Below are 18,071 nucleotides of genomic sequence, written 5' to 3'. Positions count from 1 at the left end.
AACTAAAGACTATGGTTTATGTTATAGTAGGTATCAAACTGTAATAGAAGGATATACTGACACTAGTTAGATAACTGAGCGTATAGATCATACATCAACCAATGGGTGGATTTTCACCCTTGGTGGGGGAGCAATCTCCTGGGCCTCTAAGAAACAGACATGCATAACAACTTCAACTATGAAAGCAGGGTTTATAGCTCTGGCAGCATGTTGTAAAGAAGCGGAATGGCTTCAGAATTTGTTACTGGAAATTCCGTTATGGCCTAAACCTATGCCATCGATTTATGTCCACTGTGCAATCGATTTATGTCCACTATGATAGTCAGGCCACACTATCTTGGGCATATAATCATGTTTATAATGGTAAGTCCAGACATATAAGACTTAGGCACAGTACTGTGAGAGAGTTACTTACTAATGGAGTAGTAACTATTGATTATGTGAGATCAAGCCACAATTTGGCTGATCCATTCACTAACGCTCTTGCAAGAGGTCTGGTGTGTAAAACATCATTAGGGATGGGGTTAAAGCCATTACCAACTAGTCACCAATGATGGAACATCGACTCAATACTTGAATAAATATCAAGTCTTGAGTTCAGTGAGTCAAAGTATATCATATTGAGTGATTGCAAGCACTATAATATATTATATTTCCATCCCAAGGTAAAGTACTTGGTACCTGTAATGTATAAAAAGAGAAAGGCTGAGCATTTGAGCTCTTAATAGACTTATAACATAGTGTTGGAGTGTTATAGTTACATGGGCACTCTTGATAAGTCTACCTATGTGAGTGTGGGAGTGGTGCCGCTTCTTATGAGACCTAGCTAGTCTCTAGAGCGCTTCTTATGTGTCGGTTTTTTAGAAATTGCCAAAAGAAATGAATTCTTATGTGTGAGACATGTCCGGTTAACCAAATAGAATCGCTAGTTCAAAGATAGGTCTACTATGCAATTCTGGTTAACTTTGATGTGTTTTCACTAAGTAAAGGTTCAAATCGAGAGATACCTTTATTTATGCGTAAAAATTCCAAGCCTGATGTGAAAACTTTCTTTGATTTTAAATATGGTGGGGGATTGTTAAGGAATTTTTCAAAACCAAGTGTTTTGTGGTCAAAACAAAATTTGGAAAATATTTTCTTTTAGTTGTTTTGGGAAAGGAAAAACTATTCTTTGAAAAAGTTGCTTTTTGCTTTTGCTTTTGGAAAGAGTGTAGAAGTGCATTGAAAAGATAGTTCCACATTGCTCCGAAGAAAAGTTGGAGATGGGCATATATTAGTTCACACATTCCTTTGTCTTGTTTGTGTGCACCTGGGGTCTTAGCCATGGGTCGAACCGTTGCACCGTTCACGCAAGCGCGGCGTGGGCAATGGGCTATAGGGCGTATAGTGGCGCTTCCAGTGCAATTATACTCTCTTTTCTCACTCCACCAAATTCTTAAGAACTTATAGGCAGGGACGGAGCCAGGAATTTGCTTCACTGGGGGCAAAGAATGGTGTTATAGCATGTTGGAGCCCACCATTTTAGACTTCAAATTTTTATTGGTGGGCCCACCATCTCCCCCTATCCCATGCATAAGGTGGAGCCCAAAATTTAAACCTCATATTTTGATATAATAGGGCCCAATATTTACACCTCATGTTATGATGGACAGAGCCTACTAATTTACACGCATGCGTAGCATAGCCCAAGAAAAAAAAGATCTCTTTCTGCTATGAAAATCCAAATAATTCTCCAAATTTTATATGTTGCCCACACATGTAGTCCAATAGTTTTCAAAAAGTACTGAGTCCACTTCATAGGATGATCCAAACCGTTCATTTGTCGGGCCACAACATAAATGGGCTGCAACGCATAAATAATCTCCATAAGATGATCCTATGAAGCAATCACATTGTAGGTCAGAGCTTTAGTGTCATCCTATGGAGAAGATTCAGGGAGTGCAGCCTATTACACTGTGGCCTAACAAATAAACTATTTGAATCATCCTATGAAGTGGGCCACAGTGCCACACATTAGTTTTTGAAAAACATTGGACTTCACTTGCAGACAACATATAAAATTTCATTAAGTACCTATCTCAGTTATGAGTATTGTGTTGGGAGTATTGTGTTGGGATGCATGGTCCACCACTTAACAAAAAGGACTGTACAGCCCACTTCATGGAATGATCCAAAACCGTTCATTTGTTGGGCTCAACCATAGATAGGTTGTGCCCCAAAACTCATTTCCATATGATGATCCTTACCCTCTGATCTGTAGAGGTTGTCCCTTTTAGATCGGAGGGTTAGGATCATTGATGAACACATTTATGTGTGAATGGTAGTGGTAGGAAACATGCATATTTTTATCATTTAAAGTGGTGCGACTAATATTTTCTGTGTTTCTAGTGTTACAGGGTTATCTATGGATTTTTACAAAAAATGAAGCTAAAAAGATAAAAAGGGCATCAGTTTGGTCGAAACTCAAGAAGTGGGTGTAAATATCACTTCTCTTATACAATGATGGGACCCATTTACACATCAGCTCTCATCATTCTCATCCACGTCGCACCAAGGGCCCACAACGAACTAGTCCCATTTGCTATTTTCATCTTTGATGCAGGGACAGTTCTATCACAATGTTGCTGGTTCATTTTTCAACCACAGTGTTACAGGGTTATCTCAAGATCTTTCCAACAAGTACTTACGGCCAAAATTTGGAGCAGCGGTTAAAAAGTTTTTTTTTTTTTTTTTTTAACCCGAAAATTGAACAGCCCCGGGGCGGACCGCCAACAATATATAAAAAGAGTCAGCCAATACAAGGGAGGCAGAGCCAATTAGCCTGGATGATTACAAGAAGAAAATGCTAGCAACCAAATAACCAAAATTGGGCTAGGGAGGGAGGGGCGAAAAAGCAGCCCGAGGCAACAACTTACAGGGAGCACTAATCCTAGTGGATTCTTCTGCGTACCTTGTTGGAAGGTCTGATGTTAGGGAGGCCGGCAGCATCACATCTAGCAGACCCTCTGGAATGGCGAGGCAAATTTGCCCATGAGGAGTAGAAGATGTTGTTCTTGGAGGAGCATCCGAAATTGGCGAGGGAGTCACCTACAGAATTGCCTTCTCATATTGGTGTTGGCAGCAAGGGGAGAGGATAGCAAGAAGATCTTGAATTTCTTTCCAGAGGTATTGGATGGCCCAGGGGATTTGGCCTTTGCTGAGGATGAGGTCAATTAAAACTTTACTATCCGATTCAACTATTATCTTGGGCACTTTAAATGCCGAGCAGCATCTAAGCCCATCCAAGAGGGCACGAGATTCGGCCACCATGTTGGATCCGATCTCGTAGTATAGGGAAAATGCGAGGATGATTTTTGCATTATGGTCTCTGATTACTCCTCCACCCCCGGATTCACCCAGGTTGCCTTTTGAAGCGCTGTCGATGTTAAGCTTAAAAAAGCCTTTTGGAGGTCTTTTCCAAAGAATCCAACTATCTTTCTGAGAGCAGGGAGGGTTCGGTGGAATCCCGATTTGGGAAAGAGAGAGTTCTTCTATCAGATTGGGGGTTTTAGGGAAGCCATCACAGAAGCACAAGCTTTTGATTCCTTCAATAATAAGATAGATAATCTTACTTGGATCATTGAGCTTACCTCCCATTTTCTGGGAGCATCGTTCTCTCCAGATTTCCCAGGATATGAAAGAAGCTGAGATGCCAGAGAGAAATGAACAGAATGATTTCCTTTTAGCGGCAGCCGCCGACCATGTGAGGATTCTAGCAAAGATCCCTTGGGAGGGAATCAAGGTGATATTCCAAAGGCTAGCAAATGCTGACCAAATACTACGAGCTAGGTCTCCATCGACGAATAGGTGATTAAGAGTTTCTTCCTTGCTGGACGAGCAGCATGAACATTTGGAGGGGAGCTGGACATGGCGAGATTTGATTCTATCGTCTGTAGGGAGGGCCCTTTGGAAGAGTTTCCATAGGAAGCAACTGATTTTGGGTGAAAGGTGGTCCCAGACTGGGCCGGCCCAAACTAGAGGTTGAGCTTTGGATCTGAACAGATTCCAGGCTGAGATTGTGTTAAAAGAGCCAGACGGGGCGGGGCACCAGATTAATTTGTCATCTGATTGGGTGAGAGACGGCTTGGAATGGATCAATGCTTGGAGGATAGAAGGAGGGAGGTGGTCACAGAGCATCAGCAAGTTCCATTGCCCAGAATGGAGGATCAAATCCTTAATGGAGACGTTGAGATCGATGGATTCTTTGTGAATAGCAAAGGTAAGTAAAGGGGCGCTGCCAATCCATAGGTCAGTCCAGAAAGTGATGGACCCTTGTCCAACCACCCACCTGGCATTAGCAATCCAAATGTCTCTGACGGAAAGAATTTCCCTCCACATTTTGGAGCAACCCTGGGTAGGATTTATAAGGTTTAGGTGATGGTTGTTACAGTAGATGGATCGCATTAAAGAGCTCCAAAGGGAGGATTTGGCGTGGATATGATGAAGAGCCTTGATTCTGAATGCTGAACATAGATCTGCCATGGACTTGGTGGCTAAGCCGCCCTCAGCTTTAGGCTTTGAAATGCGGGGCCAGGAGACCCAGTGAGTTTTAGGCCCATGCTCTCCACTGCCCCACCAGAAATCTGACATAATTCTGTCGATTTTGTGCTGGATAGCTTTAGGTGGAGTGATGGCAGACATGAGGAAGATGGGAGTACTGGATAGAACATGGTTGATGAGAACAAGTCTTCCAGCTTGAGAGAGTAACTTACCCTTCCATCCTTCAATTTTGGATCTAATTTTTCTAGTTAGATCGTCGAAGAAGCAAGTTTTCAACCGGCCGGCATAAAGTGGGACACCAAGGTAGGTGATGGGAGGGGTTTTGTTGGTAAAACCAGTAGAATTGGCTATGATCCTTTTCCTGTTGAGAGAGGTCTTTACTGAGACTGCAAAGCAGGTCTCTGATTTGTTGACTTTTTGTCCCGAAATCAGCTCATATGAGGAAAGAAAGGACATGATGCTCTTTAGGCTAGATTTACTCCCGTTCGAAAAGATAATCGTGTCGTCAGCGAAGAGACAGTGGGTGATGTGGATACGTCCTCTCATTCTAAGGAAGTAGGTTGCTCCACGTTCCCTGAATAGAGCAACCAGACCTCTGCTTAGAACTTCTTCCGCTAGAATGAAGAGACAGGGGGAGAGGGGGTCTCCTTGACGGAGGCCACGAGAGGATTGAAAGAACCCGTGGGGCTCTCCGTTTAAAACTATTGAAAACCAGCTTCTATGGGTGCATTGCATGATCAATTTCCTCCATTCCAAGGAGAAGCCAAACCTTTCTAGCACATCCAGGAAGAATTGCCAGTTTACTCTGTCGAACGCTTTTTCCATGTCAATTTTGAGGATCACATTGCCTCCTCTGACCTTCTTGTTGAGACCGACAATCATCTCCTGGGCGATGGCAATATTGTCGATGATGGACCTGCCTTTAACGAAAGCGCCTTGCTCTTGGGAGATAATTTTAGGCAAGACCCTTGCAAGCCTTGAGACCATGACCTTCGAAAGGATTTTGTAGCAGAAGTTGAACAGGCTGATGGGTCTGAATTCAGAGAATGTGAGAGGGTTTTCATTTTTGGGGATCAAAGCTAGGAATGTGGAAGAGTAGTGCCTGGAAAGGTTACTACCTTCGAAGAAGGCAGTTGCAGCTAGAAGGAGGTCAGATTTGATCAAGTCCCAACAAGAAGAGTAGAAGATACCTCCGAACCCATCTGGCCTAGGGGCGCTTTCCAGAGGGCTGCTGAAAATGGCTTCTTTGATTTTCTCCTCCGATGGGGCTGCTAGGAGCATATGATTGTCTGTAGGAGAAATCAACTTAGGGATGAGATTTAGCAGGCCGTGGTGAGTCCTTTTCCCCTCCTCAGCTAATGCTTTCTCAAAGTAGGTGGAAGCCAAGTCTTTGATCATGCCCTTATCTGTGATCCAGTTCCCGTTGTGTCTTTTTTTGGTGACCCCTCCCAGGTTCCTTTGATGGTGCATAGCAGCATGGAAGAATTTATTGTTTCTGTCTCCTTCTTTTAACCACTTCTCCTTGGTTTTCTGTCTAAGGAAAATTTCCTCGTGGAGAATGGTTTCATTCAACCTGTCTATGGCTTCTGATAGACTTTCTGATGTGGTGGAATTTGGGTTAGATTGGTGGTCCAGCTCGGCTTTGAGAACCCTGTCTTCATTGGATCTGACATTTTGGAAAACATTGCCATATATCTCTCTGTTCCAGATTTTCAGTACATTTTTCGTGTTTTTCAGTTTGGCAGAAAGGGTCTCAAGAGGATTACCAGGGGCTTCAATAGACCAAGCAGACTTCACAATGGATTGAAATTGGGGGTGTTTTGACCACATAGCTTGGAATTTGAATGGTTTTATTTGGGGGGTTAAGGTGGGGTGGATGTTTAAAAGGAGGGGACAATGATCTGACCAGGTGCGGGAGAGATGGGCGATGGATGTGGAGGGAAGTGAGCTTAGCCACTGAGAGTTTGTGAGAACCCTGTCTAATCTGGTCCAAGATCTCTGGCCATTCCTACTGATGCCAATGAACCCAGCATCAATGAGGCCTGCGCCATCTATGGCTGATTGGAACTCGTGGCATGAAGCGGGATCTGGAGGCCTTCCTCCTAATTTCTCATCAGAAGATAACAGGGCATTGAAGTCCCCCCCAACAGCCCAAGCTTTAGAAAAGGATTGGCTGCAGTCCCTGAGGTAACTCCATAGGTTTCTCCTTTCTACGTTGGAACAACTGGCATAAATAAGGGTCATAAAGGCTTCTGAACCAGCTTGCAAGTGAGCAATCTCAACTGACAGCGCTTGGTTATTAGAAGAAACCCGACTCATTGAGAGGGAGCCATCCCATAGAATCCAAATTTTGGATGATTCGTTGAGGTTTGTCATCTAGTTGGTGAAGTGTAGCAGCTCTGCAACTTTATGAACCTCTAATTCGTTTAAGAATGGCTCTAAAAGAACAATGAAATTGAGCTTGTGAAGCTTGGATAACGCTTTCAGTCTTCTCCTGGAGCAGCGGTTAAAAAGATATTGCTGATTTAGCAGGCTGTGTCTGTGTGCAATCATTGGACGGTTTGGATCAACTTGTGGGAGTGGCATAAGAGGCACGACCATTTATTTTGTACCCTTTAAACCAGTGGTTTGGATTAATCCTTTGTTGCCCAATTCAGCCATTTTGGGCGTTCTTAGTGATAGGAATAAAATACAATGTATGTTATAGGTTGCCTTGTATGAATGTGATGATGTAAGCATACATGAAAATATTGGAAATAGTATAACCGAAGATACAAGGCAAGAAGAAAAAAAAAGATTGCATGGGGGTGGATGACATGATATGCATATGCATACAAGTGGCAGCAAGAGTAATGATATGAGTTTGAATTTTTTAGTAATACATGAGGTCCCACCCATATATGGCCATTCATTTTGGTGTGAATGACATGAGTACAACCAATTTAGATCTGTCGCTTTTTCTTTGCATGGATTGGAATTTAAATAGAAAGTCAACCTACGTGCATGCATGAGAAAAGAGGAGAATGATATATATAGAAAGCAAAGGCAATAAGAAACGACAACCTATCTCTGATTTGGGCAATTTGCTAAGGTGGGAAACTATTAAAAAAGTGAGTGGATGTTGTTATCAATTTGGGAGTGAAGGGGCTGTGGGTACTAATTTGGAAGTTGCTAAATTCCTTGGACTAAATATTGACTGCTGCTGTTTTTGTCTTGAAATTTACTTGGAATAGGGAGTGAGTTTTTCTTGGAATAGAATATTGTTGTAAATTTAGAAAGGGGCCCACTTAGAGCTGGACGACCCGAGCCAATTGCTAATTACAAGGGCTGGATAAAATGTTAACATGCAAAGCAAGCTTGATGGGGTGGTGTGACGTCCTTGATGTTCTAATTTGATAAAGAGAAATTCGTTTAATTTAGAAAGGTGATTACGTGGGAGGTATTTATTTTACAGTTGCTAAAATAAGAGATTACCCAAGTATGGACTGTCGTTCCATGGTACCTTTGGTGTATGCAAATGGAAAGAAAAGAGAATATAAAATTATTTCTACTTTGGATAGCATTCCACATTTGGGGTTGCTATTTAAGATATCAAACACATGCAAAAACATGCAAAAGAACTTTCTTATACGTGTAAGAATGCTAGCTTTCATTTCTTTTGGTCTCACTGAGATGGCAAGATGGAATACAAAGTATGGCAAGGTGTGTTATCGCATTTCTATTGGTGTGAGGAGGGTGTTGAAAAGGCAATGCTGGGTTACCTTGAAATTATAAAAAGAGAAGAAGAAAAATATGATGGTTTTGGAAATTTTCCTCTCCCCTGGGTCGGCAACCTCTCTATTGCTAAAAGAGAGAGAGAGAGAAGCTAAAGAAGGGCCATAAAACTATATATTCAATGTTCTTTATTATTTTCTCTCTCTCCAGCCCTTTGGAATTTTCGTTCTCTCTTTCTCTCTCCCTTCTTAATATTTGTAGCCCAATTATCTCATTCTTTCCCTTTAACTTTTTGTCCATTTTTCCTCTTTTGCTCTCTCTTTCTCTCCACTACTCTCAAGCTCTCTCTCTTAGGTTTTCTTGTTCTTTCTTTTTCTTTTTCTTTTCAACTCTCAATCCAAGGCATCATCATCCACCATTCAAACTCAAGGTGACATTAAAGCTTGAAGGAGGAAGATTCAACCAAAGATTGGAGGAGAAAAAGAATAAGTTCTTTTTATTTTTGTTATTTATTTTCAAGTTCAAGTTGATGTACTTTTGTTTCAATTCAAATTAGTGGAGTAGTTTGCTTTTGTTTCTTTTCTTTCCAAGTTTTATATGGCACCTTTTCTCCCATCGATCTCTTTTATTTTTATTTTTCTTCAATTCTTCATGAATAACTAAATCGTAATTACTTAGGGTTTAGTTAAAGCCATGGGGAAGGAGAATATTTATAATTAAATCAATCTACTCAATTGAAAAATTATGTAGGATTTTGTGTTTAAAATATCCCAATCATTCATACCATTGGCTTTCCCCTTTCGTATGAATGATTGTTGATTAACAAATATAAAGTTCTATATAATTAGTGTAAATTGGAGAGTGGATTTGATTAATTACTTATAAGGAATGACATCCCATTGATCTTATTCCTTATTGACTAGTTAATCGAATTTTCAACCCAATTCAAGAGTTGTTTTAATTAATCAATTTTATCCAAACCCATGGTGGATTCTAACCCTAAGTACTCTTTTATATTGAATTAAGATTTTTACACTATTCCATATTACTTTTGCAATTTTCCAATTTACTCATAAGCTTAGATTTTTATTTTTTAACTAAATTAGATAAGTAGTTAATAGAGACAATTAAAATTTGGAACACTTTGCCTAAATTAGGATTTTAAATAAAAAAGCTCTTAGTTGAATTTGATTCTTAAGATTGAATAGAATATATGCTTATATACAGTGTTGGCTTCGAGGTCAAGTCCACGAAAATCCTGAGATTTTGCCAGGCAACATTATATCAAAGCTAGTATTCTAATCGGTACAAGAATAGGATTGACAGCTAGATTTCTCTTCCCTGAGTTCGACCCGTGACTACACGCGATCCGTGCACTTGCGGTTATTTAATATCATGATCAATCATCCTATGAAAATGATTTATGGGGCAGAAACTATTTACATTGTGGCCAAACAAATGAATGATTTGGATCATCCCATGAAATTGGGTATAGTCTTTTTTGAAAAACACATACCGTCACACAATATAAAATCTCAATTATTTCCGCTTTTGGCCCTCAAATTTCTAAGATATTTTGTTGTTAAGAGAGAGGGAGAGAGAGAGAGGATTAAGAAAAAAATGCTATAATATAGGTGCTTACGAAAAAAATGCTTAATAAAACTCACTTCACGGATAAGAATCCTAGGATTTACCTTCAAAAAATTTCCCAATTTTGAGGGGGGTAATTGCCCCCCCATGGACCCCCTTGGCTCAGCCACTGCATATAGGCTAGTTTTATAGTTTTTTCTCGGATTTGGAAGATTTTTGATTTTGGAAAAATATTTCATGAAAAATAAGCATACTACCAACCACTAGAAAATTCATTTTCCAAGGAAAAAAATTATTAGAATAAATTTTCCATACAGCTAAACACCCCCCCCCGTCTCACTACACAAAAGGGGGGTTCGGAGGACTACTAAAATTTAGAGAGTTGAATAAAACGGCCATGAATTGAATTATTTTCTTAGGAACACTATGGGTATGATCACAAGGCTTCTCATGACGCCTTCTAATGATTGTTTTTTGGTGAGTAAATGAGGAAAGCGAAGAAAAAAAATCTGAAAATCCTGTTTGGAAGTATGACCCGAAAAGCTCGTTTCCATGGTTTCTCCTTTTTGGGAAACTAAATAATGGGATTCAGCAGAGAGATTTAGAGTCATCTCTGCCGATTCTCAATAATCCCCGTGTGTTATAAATGGAAAAAACATCTTCTTAATAGGGAATGAAATCTTATTAATTATGAGATGACATCTAATGAGAACCCCTTAATAGGGCCTACTATTGTATGATCTTGTCCACTAATCGAATGGCCCCACCAAAGCAATGACATACCTTTACTAATTACACATGTTGCACATCCCATTTTAATATTTAGGTATAAATATTCTGCCCCTTTTATTTTACTCATTCTATTGCAAGATAGCAATAGGACAAGACCAGGTGCCTCGGACGAACTTGGAGCATATGCTTCAACTATTCACAATGAGCAAGTCGACTGGGGGGATTGAGAGAATGGAGTCTTTATTTGGCCCGAAATGGCGGGGGGCAACATGTTGAGGGTAAAATCCGAGTCAACCTAAATGCTTGGCCGACAACCAACATTGATCGAGAATACTCCAACATTGGCCGAACCCCATCGACTGAGCACCTATGGCCAAGAACTAGTGGCTGAGCGCCCTCGTGCGACTCCATATGGTCGAGCACAAATTGGCCAAGACCAGATGGTCAAGCACCATTGGCCATGCACCATTGGCCGAGCACGTGGCGATCAGGAATATATTCTCAGTTGAATATCATTCTATAAACAATTACATATTTATGGACATCACAATTATAGAATCCCTTGATTAGGAAATATCAAATAAAGAGAATATTAGCCTAACTAAGTAATAATCTAAAGATGGAATATGGGAAACTGGCAACAAGCAATATAAGGCAATATGCTATACAAGGAAATCTATCCTTTGCTTGTCGTTAACACATACAACCCTCCTGGCTCAGCTTGACCACAAAAGTGACTTTTTCCATACTAGGTCGGGTTTTCAGGCTTTGTTATTTAGGCATGAGCCCTACGTGGGGCTGCTTATTCGGGGTTTCCATATGTCTCAGTTCACCTTTTAAGGAGGGGTGTCAACCGATCTAGTTAGGATCGGATCCACCTATGTCTTAGGCACGATTGGTTAAGATCCCATATCGGTCGAATCTTTTTCAAGGTGCTTTTCGGATCTTACTTTTTGGTGTCTGGGTCACAATACATTTCAATTAGGACCCTCTACTAGAGTGTCCTAAGTCCTACTTAAGTTGTACAAAATTAGGACTTAAGCTTAAAGTAGAGAGTGGAGGAGAATCATCATAAAAACAAAAGGCGTTTGTTTTGAGTTGGGTTTTCTAATGTTAGAACGCAACCCATATGACCAAACATAAATGAACAAAATATGAAGGGTATTTTTTGTACCTTGGTCTTCCCTCGGATCTACGACGCTCCATTGGATTTTGAGGCTACTTTGGATCAGGATCCAACGTTAGGATATTGATTCCTTGAATACATTCGAATCCAAGTGCTTTGACCGAATATGGACCCATTGGACTGTTTGGTTTAGGTTCCCATTGACACCTTATATTCTTCCCTTTTTCTTCGCTGGGCACCCTCGTGTAGTGTAAAAGAGCATGGAAGGGGCTGGACCAGGGAACAAAAGGGGATAGATATATTAACAAACCGACTGCTAACATCTATTTATATGCCAAACTACAAGTGCATTTTTTGGTGATTAGGGTTTTGGATTTCCAAGGATGGGAAACCCTAGTTTCGTAGGTATGTGGAAGAAGAGGTGTAGAAAAGAAGAAAAAGGGCGAGCAGGTTCGTTTAGCAAAACCCTCTTCGTAGTTTGTTATTCTCCTCATTTTCTTCTTATCGTCGTTTCTCATCCAGTTTTTTATATTAGGGTTTCATGTTATATCTCTCTCTATCTATCTAGGGTTTCATGTTATATCTCTTTTTCTCTCCTCTCTCTCTGTACAAAACCCTAATCGGTGTATATGCATGCTATGAAACTTTGCTAACCCTGTTTTGTATTCGAAACTCCATGTCTCAAATCGTGAGAGACCAGATATAAGAGAGGGAGGAGGAAGCGGGAGGTTATATTTGTTTCCGCATACATCTATATGTTTCTTTCTCGATTTGTGGTTTGTGTGTGTGTGTGTGTGTGTGAGAGAGAGAGAGAGAGAGAGAGAGAGAGAGAGTTTGGTTATCCTTGTTTCGACGTACCTCTGTATGGGTTTCTTTCGTTTTCTGGTTTAGGTCAGTTACCTATCCAATATGGTCTATTCTTTGTTTTTTTTTCTAACATTTATCTCTCTCCCCCTCTCTCGTGTTTTGCACTACAATAATTTTCTATTTTATCTGGATTGCTATTTTCACTTTGGCTGTTCTTTTTTCATTGATGTATGTGGAGAATCTACTATGTCTTTGCTTCTTCATACCCCTCTCTCGCATTGTGTATTAAGTTGATTTTTTGTTCTACTTAGGTTTTTTGGAAGATTAATGTTTTTAAAACAATTTAAACGATGAAGCTCACAAGATTGTAATGTTTTCGATGTTGTAACAAACAGGTACACAAGATTATAGGCCAGCAAAATCATGTATGCCAAGAGTGAAAATGAAGCAGGTGCAATTGCTCTATCAATGGAATAGGTGCAATTGTTCCATCAATGGGATGGGTGATTTAGGAAAAAATAAAGGTAAATTCCTAAATAAGATACTAATGTAACATTTAATAAAATCTATTTTGCAGTTATTATACGGGCTTTGTCTTTTATATGTTTTTTTAACTCATACTTAAATAATTAAAGTTGACACAAATTGCCCATCTATTGTGTATATGTACATCTATAATATATATACTAAATAGCTAACTTTCCATGTATCCTTCATTTTTTCGAAGAACAGTTTTTTCTGTAAAAGTTATCCTTTTGAAATTCGCTAGAAGTATTTAACTAGTCGGTTTTTGAATTCAACTTCATTGAGTTAAATCAGTAGTTACGTGCGAGAAAATCTCACCCGTTAGTCGGTTTTTAAATTTTTTTCCTGAAATCTCATTGATATTTTTAAATTTGTGCAGTTACATGCGAGAAAATCTCGCCCCTTAGTGGGGTTTTTAAAATTCTCCCGTGGCTGAGTTAAAATGCAAAAAATCTCCCCATATATTAGTTATTACTATTTTTAGGTCTCTCTCTCTCTCCCATTTATTTGACTACTAATTTCTCATACCATTAGTCATTGCGGTATTTATTGCGAAGAATATATATTTTTTGGAAACTTTTTTCCTAAAAACTCACTCATTGCTAATTCTGCTTTGTTCTACTAATTTATCTTGCCCTTAATTACAGGATTTGTTGCCCCACTAATTTTACTTGCCATTATCACGGGATTTATTGTGAGACGTCCTTACCTTACCTTCCATTGTTTTTAGCATTTTGGCCATATCAAATTGTCACCTTCCTTCAAAATTGTCCTATTCCACTTCTTTTTCCCGCTCCCAACAAAAGCAAAAGAAGTGGGTTTCCAACTGTAATAGAAGGATACACTGACGCTACTTGGATAACTAAGCGTATAGATCATACATCAACCAATGGGTGAATTTTCATCCTTGGTGGGGGAGCAATCTCCTGGGCCTCTAAGAAACAGACATGCATAACAACTTCAATTATGAAAGCAGAGTTTATAACTCTGGCAGCATGTTGTAAAGAGGCGGAATGGCTTCAGAATTTGTTACTGGAAATTCCGTTATGGCCTAAACCTATGCCATCAATTTATGTCTATTGTGCCATCGATTTATGTCCACTATGATAGTCAGGCCACACTATCTAGGGCAGATAATCATGTTTATAATGGTAAGTCCAGACATATAGGACTTAGGCACAGTACTGTGAGAGAGTTACTTACTAATGGAGTAGTAACTATTGATTATGTGAGATCAAGCCACAATTTGGTTGATCCATTCACTAAAGCTCTTGCGAGAGATCTGGTGTGTAAAACATCATTAGGGATGGGGTTAAAGCCATTACCAGCTAGTCACCAATGATGGAACCTTGACTCAATACTTGAATAAATATCAAGTCTTGAGTTCAATGAGTCAAAGTACATCATATGAAGTGATTGCAAGCACTATAATATATTATATTTCCATCCCAAGGTAAAGTGCTTGGTACCTGTATTGTATAAAAAGGGAAAGGCTGAGCATTTGAGCACTTAATAGACTTATAACAAAGTGTTGGAGTGTTATAGTTATAGGGGTACTCTTGATAAGTTTATCTATGTGAGTGTGGGAGTGGTGCTGCTTCTTATGAGACCTGGCTAGTCTCTAGAGCGCTAATGAAACCAAGATATAGACACAAGGCCAATACATGTGTCGGTTTTTTAGAAATTGCTAAAATAGATGAATTCTTATGTGTGAGACGTGTCTGGTTAAACAAATAGAATCGCTAGTTCAAAGACATGTCTACTATGCAATTTTGGTTAAGTTTGATGTGTTTTGACTAAGTATAGGTTCAAATCGAGAGATACCTTTATTTATGCGTAAAAATTCCAAGCCTGATGGGAAAACTTTCTTTGATTTTAAAAATGGTGGGAGATTGTTAAAGAAGTTTTCAAAATCAACTGTTTTGTTGTCAAAACAAAATTTGGAAAATATTTTCTTTTAGTTGTTTTGGGAAAGGAAAAACTATTCTTTGAAAAAGTTGCTTTTTGCTTTTCCTTTTGGAAAGAGTGTAGAAGTGCATTGAAAAGATAGTTCCACATTGCTCTGGAGAAAACTTGGAGATGGGCATATATTAGTTCACCCATTCCTTTCTCTTGTTTCTGTGCACGTGGGGTCTTAGCGATGGGTCGAACCGTGGCACCATCCGCGCACGCGCGGCGTGGGCAATGGGCTATAGGGCGCATAGTGGCGCTTCCAGTGCAATTATAATCTCTTTTCTCACTCCCACCAAATTCTTAAGAACCCCATACACAGGGACGGAGCCAGGAATTTGCTTCACGGGGGGCAAAGAATGGCATTATAGCATGTTGGAGCCCACCATTTTAGACTTCAAATTTTTATTGGTGGGGCCACCATCTCCCCCTATCCCATGCATAAGGTGGAGCCCAAAATTTAAACCTCATATTTTGATATAATAGGGCCCAATATTTACACCTCATGTTATGATGGACAGAGCCTACTAATTTAGACGCATGCATAGCATAGCCCAAGAAAAAAAAGATCTCTTTCTGCTATGAAAATCCAAATAATTCTCCAAAATTTATATCTTGCCCACACATGTAGTCCAATATTTTTCAAAAAGTACTGAGTCCACTTCATAGGATGATCCAAACCATTCATTTGTCAGGCCACAACATAAATGGGCTACAACGCATAAATAATCTCCATAAGATGATCCTATGAAGCAATCACATTGTAGATTGGAGCTTTAGTATCATCCTATGAAGAAGATTCAAGGAGTGCAGCCTATTACAATGTGGCCTAACAAATAAACTATTTGAATCATCCTAGGAAGTTGATGTAGTGCCAACATGGCAGCCATGTCAAGCCTAGGTGTTTTTGGTGGAGTTCCAAGGTGCAATCCTGCAGTAATGTTGTTGGCCCGTTTTTTAATCTCTTTTTTGGACCTCTAAATGCTAGAATTATGGAAAGTGGTAGATTACACCGTTGTAGGCCTCTTGAGATCTTTCCAAAAAGTATTTGTGCTTAAAAATTGGACAAGAGGATAGAAAGTTATGGCAGTTTTTGTGGACTGTATCTGAGGGTTTCCAAAACAGTCAAAGTTAGTGAGTTCCTATGCAATTAATGTTATGTTAGTCCCTAAGCTAGCTAGTGGAGGAGCTTGAACGAATTTGCTTTGGTTTTCTTTTATTTAAAGAGTTAGAAACTATATTGAGAGGGGATTTTGAATGTTGATAAACTTATGTAATTGATGGAATATCAATTTGGTTGAGCTTTGCTCCCATTTTCTTCTTCTTCTCTAAGTTGTGTTCTTGTGTTCTAATTTTCTTCTTCTTCCCTCTTAAGCACCCGCATTATCTGGTATCAAAGCCAACAATACTCTCTTGGGCTAGCTTCGATTTGATTTTCATGGCAGCACGAAGAGGTAGAGGAAGGCGTGGTAATCAAATGATGGAAGATTTGAGAGATGAAAGAGATGATGAATTTCAAGCACTTAGAAGACAAGTTGAGCAACTTACCATGAGACTTGAATGCCAAGAGCCTCGTAGTGAGCGTGGTAGATCAAGCCATGGAGGTTCTAGTGATGAATCCGATGTGAATCCCTTCGCCAATACTCGTGAAGAGGCTAGCTTGGGAAGCTTCTATCGTGATTTCGACACCGTCAAGATTGACTTGCCGGAGTTCTATGGTCGTCTACAACCCAAAGAGTTTCTTGAATGGCTTAGTGCCATTGAGAAGTTCTTTGATTACAAGGAGACACCCGAAAGCCAACGTGTGAAGCTTGTGGCTACAAGGCTTCGTGGCTACGCTTCAACATGGTGGGATAAGGTTCAAGAAATGAGAATCCGCAAAGGAAAGCATAAGATCTCTTCTTGGGAAAAAATGAAGTCAAGGCTTAAGGAGAAATTTCTTCCGTTGGATTTTTCCCAAATTATCTTTTCTTAATTCAACAACCTACACCAAGAATCTAAGAGTGTGTTGGACTACACCGAAGAATTCTACAAACTCATGGCTCGTAATGATATTCAAGAGGGTGAAGATCAACTTGTGGCAAGGTATGTTGATGGTTTGAAGTTTTCCATTCGTGATGAGGTGGAAATGCACCGATCATTGAGCGTCAATGATGCTTATCAACTAGCCTTGAAGGTGGAGGCTAAACTTTCTCGTTGTGGTGCTAAAAGGTATGTGGATGTTCGTACTCTCTATCCTTCTTCTAAAGGTGAATCTTCACATGGTAGAGGTACAAAGTCAAGGTCCGACTATTTCAACAAAAATTCTACAAAATCAGCCCCTACACATCAAGTTGGAAATCAGACCAATCACCCCAACAATTCAAATGCTTGTTTCAAGTGTGATCAAGTTGGCCATCGTTTCAAAGATTGTCCAAAGAGGCAAGTAGTGGCCTTTGGTGATGAAGAAAATGATGATAATTTTGTTGATGATTCAAATCAACCCATATATGATATACACCATGAAGAAATCGAACCCGAAGAAGGAGAAAGCTTGGTGATCCAAAGAGCACTTGCTACACCAAAGGTTGAATCCGATGATGATTGGCTCCGTTCCAATATTTTCAAGACTCGATGCAAATCTCATGACAAGGTTTGCACCATTGTGATCGATGGTGGGAGTTGTGAGAACATCGTATCTCATGACATGGTGAACAAGCTCAAGCTCAAAACCGAGCCACATCCAAAGCCCTATCGGATTGCATGGTTTAAGAAGGGTAATGAGGTAAAAGTTATTAAACGATGTTTAGTTTCATTTTCTATGGGTAAGAATTACTATGATCAAGTTTGGTGTGATGTTGTCCCTATGGATGTGTGTCACATACTCTTAGGAAGGTCATGGCAATATGTTAGAAATGTTACCCATGATGGTCGTAAAAATACATATACCTTTGAATGGGAAAAGTGGAGATTGTTTTTTTGCCTAGTAAGGAGGAAAAGACACCCAAATCTTTACAAGAGGAGGGTAGTAATTTTCTCACTTCATCAATGTTTGCAAGAGAAAGTGAGAGTAGTGGTGTCATTTACATGCTAGTGGCGAAAGATTTGG

This window comes from Tasmannia lanceolata, unplaced genomic scaffold (assembly GCF_043159265.1).
Source record: "Tasmannia lanceolata isolate RefF3 unplaced genomic scaffold, GAP_Taslan_0.1 ptg000013l, whole genome shotgun sequence".
In the NCBI taxonomy this organism is placed as follows: domain Eukaryota; kingdom Viridiplantae; phylum Streptophyta; class Magnoliopsida; order Canellales; family Winteraceae; genus Tasmannia; species Tasmannia lanceolata.
This window is presented reverse-complemented; position numbering follows the sequence as displayed.